The sequence below is a fragment of the Mustela nigripes genome, chromosome 1 (genome assembly GCF_022355385.1).
Source record: "Mustela nigripes isolate SB6536 chromosome 1, MUSNIG.SB6536, whole genome shotgun sequence".
Lineage (NCBI taxonomy): Eukaryota > Metazoa > Chordata > Mammalia > Carnivora > Mustelidae > Mustela > Mustela nigripes.
The window spans coordinates 22,804,744-22,814,452 of record NC_081557.1 but is presented as its reverse complement, the minus strand read 5'-3'; positions in this window follow the sequence as shown (position 1 = coordinate 22,814,452).

Here is a 9,709-nt window from a genome sequence, read left to right as displayed (position 1 = left end):
CCCAGGCTTAGACCTGGAGCAACATCACTCATCTATCTATATAAACACCTTGGTTTCTATATTTTTTCTCATGACTTGAAATTCCATCTCGATGCTGACAATTCCCAAGCTCAAATCCTCAACCCACACCTCTTTCTTGAACACAAGACCATATATCAGTAATTGACTTGCTATCTCTTCTAAGCACTGAAAATATTCAAATCCACTCCACCTAAGTCCTGCTCTCTCCTTGGTCTCCCCTATGGCAATGTCATCCTTTCCTTTGTTCAGGCCCAGAACTTTGGAGTTGTCCCTGCCTCTTCAACTCACAGCCCCACATCTCACCCCTCTTACCTTCAAAATATTTCCTGTATGTAACTACATCTTGCCATTGGTGTCCCCACCACCCTGGTACAAGCCACTACCATCTTCTGTCTAAAAATTATAATAAGCTCCTAGCTGGTCACCCTACTCTACTCTGTCCCTTCCACCCCTACCTTGGCAGCACAGAGAAATGAAAATGATTCTGTTAGGATGTAGGTTAGGTTGTATCACCATCTGCTCAACCATCTTTCCCATCTCACTCATAGTAAAAGCCAAGTCTTCACAATGGCCTTAAAGACCTTCCAATATCTGTTCCCTCCCTTATTTCCCACCACTTAACTTCTGACCTCATCACAACCTCTTTGCTCCTTGCTCACTCTGTTCCAGCCACATTGGCCTCCTGGCTGGTCCTCAAACCTCCAACCATTCTGCCACTTCAGGACATTTGCCTTTGCTGTTCCCTTTGTGTGGAATGCTCTTCCCCTGGGTCTCTCTGTCTATTTTGCTCACACAGCAGAGTTAGTTCATTTTCAGGTGTCATCTTAACTGAGGGGTCTTCTCCAGCTACTCTACAATGTAGAATGTGTTTTGCAAACATCCTAACCGCTTCACATCTATTGTTTTCATGGTCCCGTGAAATATTACTTAAGCTACAATTCTACTCATACATCCCCTTCCTTTTGCCTCGTAGCCCTTACTATATTGCTTATCCTGCTTTATATTTATATGTGGCAGTTATTATTAACTGGCTCATTATACACATGTTTTTTTGTTTGTTTTCTGCACTTTCCACCTACAGAATAAGCTCCAAGATGCTGTAGACTCATTTTGTTCACTGTATCCCCAGAACCTAGATTGATGTCCTCTATGTGGTAGACATGACTATATACTTTTCTAGATAATTAATACCAAGGACCCTTCAAGTTTCCTAGCACTCTCAACTTTTCTTTGCATGATTATGCCAGTTTTAAAGGTGGAGCATGAGACTCAGTCCTGACCAATCATAGCATTTCATGTCTCCCCGTCTTCACTCCCACTCCACCAAAAGGAATTAGATCACAGATGATCATGTGACAATCAGAGGCAATGAGATGCAAAGAACTTTTCTGTGCTGACTGGGGGGAAAATATTGTTCTTCGTCACTGAGCTTTAAGCTAACAAAGTCTAGAGAGGACTGAACCTGTTGTAGCCACTTGGTTTCTGTGAGGAGAGTCTGTGAAGTGTATGAGATAAATTGATGGAGAAGAGTCATAAATCTTGAGGAGAGAGATTCTCTTGACCATGACCTATTCATCTCACATAGAGAACCATGAACTTCAGGGATAAAATATAGGGCAAAATAATAATAATAATAATACCCTCTTCTTTTCCCCATCTTCTCCCTGAGCTTTCCCATTTCCACCATCTAGAACTGCAATGATGCCCTAATCTAGAACAAGAATGGCATGTTATATCCAACTCCAGCTGAAATGTGGTGGTTACCTAGAGCTTAATATAGAAAAAGATACAGAAACTGTGAATAGTTCAGTGGGAAAATAATGCCATGATTGACCAGTAATATCTGTTATGAGTATGAGAGAGGAGAGTACTGTGTATCAGTATAGAATTTTTCTGTCTACAAAAAAGCATGAAAATTACATAAAGGGGGGATCTGCATTTATGGATAAAGCATGAACATTGAGCTAATTTCAGGAACAGAATCCTTATTAAATATGCACATGATAAGTGGACAAGCCACTACCATCTTCTGCCTAAAAATTATAATAAGCTCCTAGCTGGTCACCCTACTCTACTCTGTCCCTTCCACCCCTACCTTGTCAGAAAAGAAGGTATGATTGGATTGAGGGGAAATTCAGGGATGGCTTCTGGCGGATGAAAAGCACATGGAAGCCCAAAAATACGGACAGCTCATAGCCTGATTTATCTGGAGCAGAGGGGCTGTGTCACTGAGAAATTTGAGAGACGGCTGGAGATTTCCATGAGACACAGCATGATTGACCAGGGCCTTGAACGCCAGGCTGAAAGAGGGGATATCCAGGCAGCAATAGGGAGGTTCTGTCGGGTCTGGGGCAGGTGACGGTTGTAATAAGATCGATGTTCAAGGTAGATTATTCTGTCAGTTGAATCCAGGATGAATTGAAGGCGTGGGAATTGGTGGTGGGGAGGCTGGCTAGCATCCTGCTGAATGAGTCAAGGAAATGCACTCTGGAAAATGTCTTAAGCAGACCTGTCATGCGTATGACCACAGACTCCTTAGCTGTGTCCAAACCTGTGTCATGGGCATGTTTAGAGAAGTTTCAGAACCTCCATAGAGCATTCAGAGTAAATGACCTGAGCAGTTGTGGAGGGTCCTTCAATTCCGTTTACGTGACGGTGGCCAGGGCAAGGAAAGAGGCAAATCTGAAGAAGCTGTTAAAGATTCTGGTGTGGAAGGAGTTTTGCGCATTTGTTACTGTGGCACCACAGAGTCGGTCCAACAGGGTCTCTGGAAGTTTCTGCTGAAATGTGGAAAGGGATGATATGTTAATTACTTGATTTCACTCAGGTAAGTGTAGAATATACACCTAGGTCAGCCATGGTCAGGGCATGAGGCACAACAGAAATGTCACAGGGTGCAGGCTAGTAAAAAACAAAACAAAACAAAGCCAAGTGTGGCAAAGAAGAGGAGAGTCCTTATTTCAGAAAAGCACAGTTACTTATCTCTCACTTGAAGTTTTCATCCCCAAATATGGGCTAACCACTTCAAATTTTATTTTTTTTAAGAGAAGTCCTCTCTCTAGAGTTTTATGTAAAATATTCATTTAATTTAGCTAGTTGAATCCTCCATTCAGATTCCTCAACTCAGAATCTACACCTGTGGGTTTAGTCCCCTTTCTTGGGTCTAGCCCTTGATTCAAGAGAAGCAGAAGATGAGCTCTGAAGAAGGCAGCCTGGAATAAAATCTTGGCCTGCCCCCCTTATCCCTCTATAACCATGAGCAGGGGACCCCACAGCCCCCAGTGCCCACTCCATTATTTGTGAAATGGAGATAGTAACGGTAGTGATTAACTGAGCACTTACTAAGTTCTGGGTACTGTTGTGGTGGCTGTGGCTTATACTCCATCATTTAATTCTTGCAATGATCCTGTGGAAGGGTCACTACTATTTTTTCTGTTTTTCAGATGAGGAGACTGAGACACAGAAAGCTTAAGTAATATTTCACGGGACCGTGAAAACAATAGATGTGAAGCGGTTAGGATGTTTGCAAAACACATTCTAGGCATTAGCTATTCCTCCCCATTTTGCTGAAATCTAATTGGGGCATAATATTGTTTAGTTTTAGCTGTACAACATAATGACTGAATAAATGCATATACAGTGAAATGATTCTCATAGTTAGGTGAGTTAACATTCATCACCTCACATAGTGTTTTTCCTTGTAAGGAGAACTTTTCAGATCCACTCTATTCACAACTTTCAAATACACAATACAGTATTAATAACTCTAGTCACCACGCTGTACCTCATAGCCTCGGAACTTACCTATCTTATAACTTGAAGTTTATACCTTTGACTGTCTTCACCCATTATTACTTTTATTATTAGTGTAATGAAGAGAAAAAAAAATGGCCTTTAAAAATTCTAACTGCTGACAACTGCTTCTGCTGCCCGGGGAGTGTCATACTTCCTTTCTTGAAAGGCTCTTTATTTAGGAAAATATCTGAAAAGTCCTCTTAGGGTCAAAATGGTGAAGCTTCTGGGGGGTGGCTTGAAAGATGTCTGTAGGCAAGAGTATGTGGAACCATTCTACAAAGTAGTGGGAGCGCTGGAGGGTCCGGGGGAGGAACCTGAGCCAAGAAAACGAGGGAGCCAGAAAGAAAGAAGGTTGGGGGCGGGGGAGGGGAGCACAGAAGAAGAGCAGGTGCAGCCACCCCCACCTCCCTCTGCTAGAGACAGGAGGATGGAGGAGATGGTCAGTGAGCTTGTTCCTGGCAAGACTGGTGGGGAATTGTAATCATTCACCTCCATGACTATCGAGAGGAGTCAAACACCTTGTACTTGCAGACGCTGCTTTGGAGAACCAGAGGGAAAGGAACTGCCTCCCTTTGGGTAGGTACTTACAGACTCATACTTACAGAGCTCTTCCTCTGTAACAGTCCTCTCCCCAAAGTGCTTCTCCTCATTTAATACAAACAACCACCTCAGGAGAGGTGTTCTATTAGCCCCCGCTTTTTTTTTTTTTTTTTTTTTTACAAAAGGGGAAACTGAGGCAGCGTGAATAAGCAGATTGCGGAGAGTCATCCAGCTACAAGTGATCCTACCTGGGCTGTTAACCTCTATGCTATTTTGAAAGACAAACCCAACTGCAGAAGAGGAGATAACCTGTAAAAATGAAGATTCAGCGGAAGGTACTAGCAAAAGGTGAAGAGAGATGCATAAACCCCCTGGGAATCTGTAGGGACTTGGGGAGGCTCAGAGAGGGGGTGGTTAGTTGTTGGTTTTCCACTGATAGGAATGGGTCTTGAACTATTTTAATTTAAACATTAAAACAAAGTGGCACCGTTTATGTTGATCTTTGGGTGGTGACACTGTTTATAGGGTCTGCAAGTAACTAAAATCATCACTTGAAAGTTTACCTTATCCTCCACCACGGGCCCTGGGCTGATACATGTTTAATATGTCCAGACAGTACATCCCAGTGGGCATGGCTGCTTCCCCAAGTGTGGGGAGGAGCTAGTAACCCCACAGAAGCCTTCTAGGCATCAGAGTCAACATAGTTTTGAGGATTTTCTGAATGGGGAGGGGGAAGAGACCATTTTGTTATGCAGAAGCCTATCAATGGCTAACTAATACCCAGATCTAAAAAGAGAAAATGATAGAACATTCATGAGGGAGACTTTGATTTTTATCTGATCCTGGGGGAAAAGAGAGACAAACCTATTCCATTGTTTTGAACTTTGTTAATTTGTATAACACATGCTACTTATGTTCTTAAGGAGACAAAGATCCGCATGGTGGACACTTTTTCTTCTTATTGATTTACTAAGAACGGGGCATTGCAATTACTTTTAAGAAACGATTTAACTTACAACGATGGAAAAATCTTTGAATGAAAATGCTATCCATCAAAGGTAAAAAAAAAAAAAAAAAAAGTTAAGTCTTGTCACAGAGGAAAATGAGACAGGCATGATCAAAAGGCAATGCATTTAACCCGTAAGGAGATCAGGCAGTCTTAGGACGTTTGATGTGACGTCACTAACATGCTCTTTCTTTATTTTCTTTTTTCTTTCCCTTCTTCTTCTCCTTCTTCTTCTCCTCCTCCTCCTTCTGCTTCTCCTCCCCCTCTTCCCTTTTCTTTTTTTCCTAATAATCCACCAAGAAAGTTCAAAGCTTTTATTTTACTGAGGACCCACTAGCAACTTTCCAACTGTAGAAATAGCCTCCTTCTTTCTGTAGTGCTTCTGCTTTTGTTTCCCAGATATGACAGGGGAACCTGGAGGAGGAAAGAAGCTTACCCAAGAACTACGATTTTCTTGAAATATCCCCTTGCAGGACCTCAAGAGAAATCCCATTTTCTCTTGTTAGTAATACACTGCGCTTTGCACTTAGTATACCCTTTACATCTGCCTTTTCTGTCTTGGAAATTACACACATGAAGCAACCACAAGTGTGTAGGGAGTATTTACAGAGAACCCCATCACGTGACCTCAAAATAGATGGGCCGCTTTTAGGTGGAGGTTTTTGGACTGATGGTGGTGAGCTCTGCGGAAGGCAGAAGGGAGGGGAGAGACTTGAAGTGAGAAAAAGGCACTTGTGGAAGCTCAGAATTAAACAAAGACGTCTTTTTGAGTATTAAGAAACCAAAATAATGGATCGGGAGCCATGGAAGGGTGCCCAGTGGCCCCAAATGCTCATTTGCTTTTAAGGTTGTTTGGGCTTTAATGAGTGAAGCCTTGACAGAGGGATTAAAAAACTTGAACTTTGAAAAAGAACAACTTGCAAGGCCAAATGGGAAGAAGGATGACTGGAGGCAGATGGCAATGCATACCTCTGGGCTGGTTTAGCCAAGGGTTAGAGCTCCAAGCTCTGAGGCAGGGCTGGTGGTTTTATTCGAAAGCAGGGTTCAGATCACTTTATTCTGCCTTAGGCATGAGATAAACTTATCATGAAGAAACTGATAGAAAGAATGTCCCTCTTTTTGTCGTTTTAATCCTCCTGCATTTATCAAGAATCAATAGCTCACATTTCCCCCATGCTTGGTCCAAAGCGTATTGAATTTCTTCGAGTTCCTCCAAAGTGCAAGCTATTAAAATAGCAACCCAGTGCATAAATTGCCCTTCTCTGCTTCTCCCTGGTAGACTCCTGTGTAGCCTTCAAAATCACGTCCCCTCATATCTTCTCTCTGAATCTCTGAATTTTGTACTTAAATCTACCCCGCCTGGCCCTGCCGTTGCACTTATCCCACTGTATTGCAATTATTTGGTAACATAGAATACATGCCATAGCATGCATGTAGCTTGTATGTACAATTTAAATAAGAATAATTCTAAAAATATGTATAAACTGTTTAAGAAAAACAAATTCAACAGATTACATTTTAAAGATCTTATTGTTTTTATTCAACAAGTCATGATTCAGGACCCTCATCTAGCAGATAAAAAGAAGCTCCCAGAGGCTGTACAAAATGATAAGCAAAAGGGAGTAGGGTCAAGGAAGTCATACTGGCAAAAAGTGGATTGGTTGTGGCAAGGTCAGTTTCTTTGAGGGGTTGGCAGGGGTCTATCAGGCAGATTCCCATACTAGTGTTGATCAGGTAGTTCCTGACTGATTGGTTTAAGTTTCCATTTCTAGGAAAGGCTGAAAGTATAGTTAAATCTTGGTTTGGTGACATAGGGCTTAGCATGAGTAATGCTGTTTGGGGCCTCTTGTCTTACTTTTAACAGTACCAAGCAAACAGCTTAAGAAAGAAAATTTGCCAATAACTCAAAGTTTTCCACGTGACTCACCCATCCCTTTCCCTACTTGCACTGTAGAGGCAAATATTAAAAACATTTTATATTGATTATATCCTTTTTTTTCTAGCTTTACTGCCTGTGTTTGTATCCTTAAACAACATATGGTTAACGGTTGCCTTTTTGAACCTAATATAAATAGAATCATATATGGTTTTAAGATTTATCCATATTGATGAATGAATCATGCATTCTTAATGGAGTGAAAATTGGTTCTGGGAATACAGAAAACTCTTACTCTTTTAATGTATAAAGCAAAGATATGCATATAGTATATAAATAGTTTGTCTATGGTGTTAAGGTTTCATAGGGGACTATTAGGAAAAAAAAATGTAAACATCTCTTGGGGTATGATAATGAAAGAAAAATGGCTGAAAAACACTGTGTGGGTCATATATTTTCATTGCTACATAGGATCTTATTAGAGATTAGACCAAAATTTATCTATCTGATGTTGGTGGATATACAGTTTGTTTCCAATTTTTTTTGTTATTAAAATCATCTCGTGCCCACGAATTTGATAACCTTGATGAAATGGACCAATTCTTTGAAAGACACTAAATCTCACCCTAAAAGGAATAGACAATCAGAGCTCAAAGATTTCCTGAATGCCTGGGTGTCTCAGTTGGTTGGGCGTCCCATTCTTGTTTTCAACTTGGGTTGTGATCTCAGGATGCTGGTATTAAGCCCCTTGTCAGGCTCCGCATTCATTGCGAAGTCTGCTTGAGAGTCCCTCTCTCTCCTTCTGCCCCTCTCCCAACTCTCTCTCTCTCTAAAATAAGGAAATAAAATATTTGGGGTGCCTGGGTGGCTCAGTGAGTTAAGCATCCAACTCTTGGTTTTGGCTCAGGTCATGACCTCAGGGTTCTGGAATTGAAACCCACATTTAGCTTCATGCTCAGCATGGAGTCTGCTTGTCCTTTTTCCCTCTGCTCCTCCCTCTCCTCTCTCTCTCTTCTGCTCTCTCAAATAAATAAATGAAATCTTTAAAAAAACAAAGCAAAACAAAACAAAAAAACAGGACTGGAAGAATTCCCAGTAAGATCAGGAAGAAAACAAGGACCTCTCTTCTCATCAGTACTTTTGAACATCCTATTGGAAGTCATAGCTAATGCAGTAATCAAGAAAAAAATTTAAAAAGGTATATAAATTCGGAAGGAGGAAATGAAACCATGGTCTTTGTTTGCAGGTGACATGATTGCCTTTACAGAAAATCCAAAAGAATCATCAAAAAAATGGAACTAACAAGAGATTATAATAAAGTTGCAGATATAAGTTAATATACAAAAGTCAGCTGCTTTTCTATACCAGCAATGAAATAAAAAACACATTACCATTTACATTAACAGCACCCCCAAAATGAAATACTTGGGTATGAAACAAAAAAAATGTATACAAAATCTATGTGAGGAAAGTTTAAAAACTATGATGAAAGAAATCAATGTATAACCAAACAAATAGAGAGATATTCCGTGTTCACAGATGAGAATACAATATCATCAAGATATCAGTTCTAATTTTGATGGATAGATCCAATAGTAATCACAAAACCAAAATCCCAGCAAGCTATTTTAGGGATATCAATGAGGTGATTCTGAAGTTTATATGGTGAGGCAAATGACCCGGAATAGCTAAATCAGTAGTGAAGTAGAAGAACAAAGTCATAAAGTGAAAAGATTGGAACTACCCAACTTCAAAACTACAAATCTACAGTCATCAAGACAATGAGCTGTTGGCAAAGAATAGGCACATAAATCATCAGAGCAGAACAGAGAACCCAGAAATGGAACCATATGAATATAGACAACTGATCTTTGGTAAAGGAGTAAAGACAATACAGTGGGACAAATAGTCTTTCCAACAAATGGTGTTGGATAACTGAACAACCACAGGAATCTACAAACACAGACCTTATGCCTGTCACAAAAATTTACTCAAAATAGAGCATAATGAAAATCCCTGAAAAGGGTTGAAAATTGAAAGTTTACTATTAAAAGCTCCTTTAAGATAAGTCATTCAACTTTCACACTCAGACGACATAATAATAATAGCAGGTGCACAATAACTTAGAATTTGCTCTCCCACCACCTCGTTACCCTCTAAAAACCATTTCATCGTTATCAAAATCCTGTTGACCAAAGGTAATACTCACATTTTGAGTGTTATTAAATATTAAAGTGCAGTTTTAATTTTTATGACAGTATTTTTATTAATATCTACTTGCTCCTACTTTAGCATTTTCTTTCTTCTACTTTCTCTGTGTTTGTTCTTCTGTTCTTATTCAAAGTTCTTAATTTTCAGCCCTTCTTTTTTTCTTATACGTTTATGAGACATTAATTTCTCTCAGTACTATTTTACTTTTTCCATTATTTCTCCTTATAAGTATTTTTAATTTCCATGGTGGTTTTTTTTTT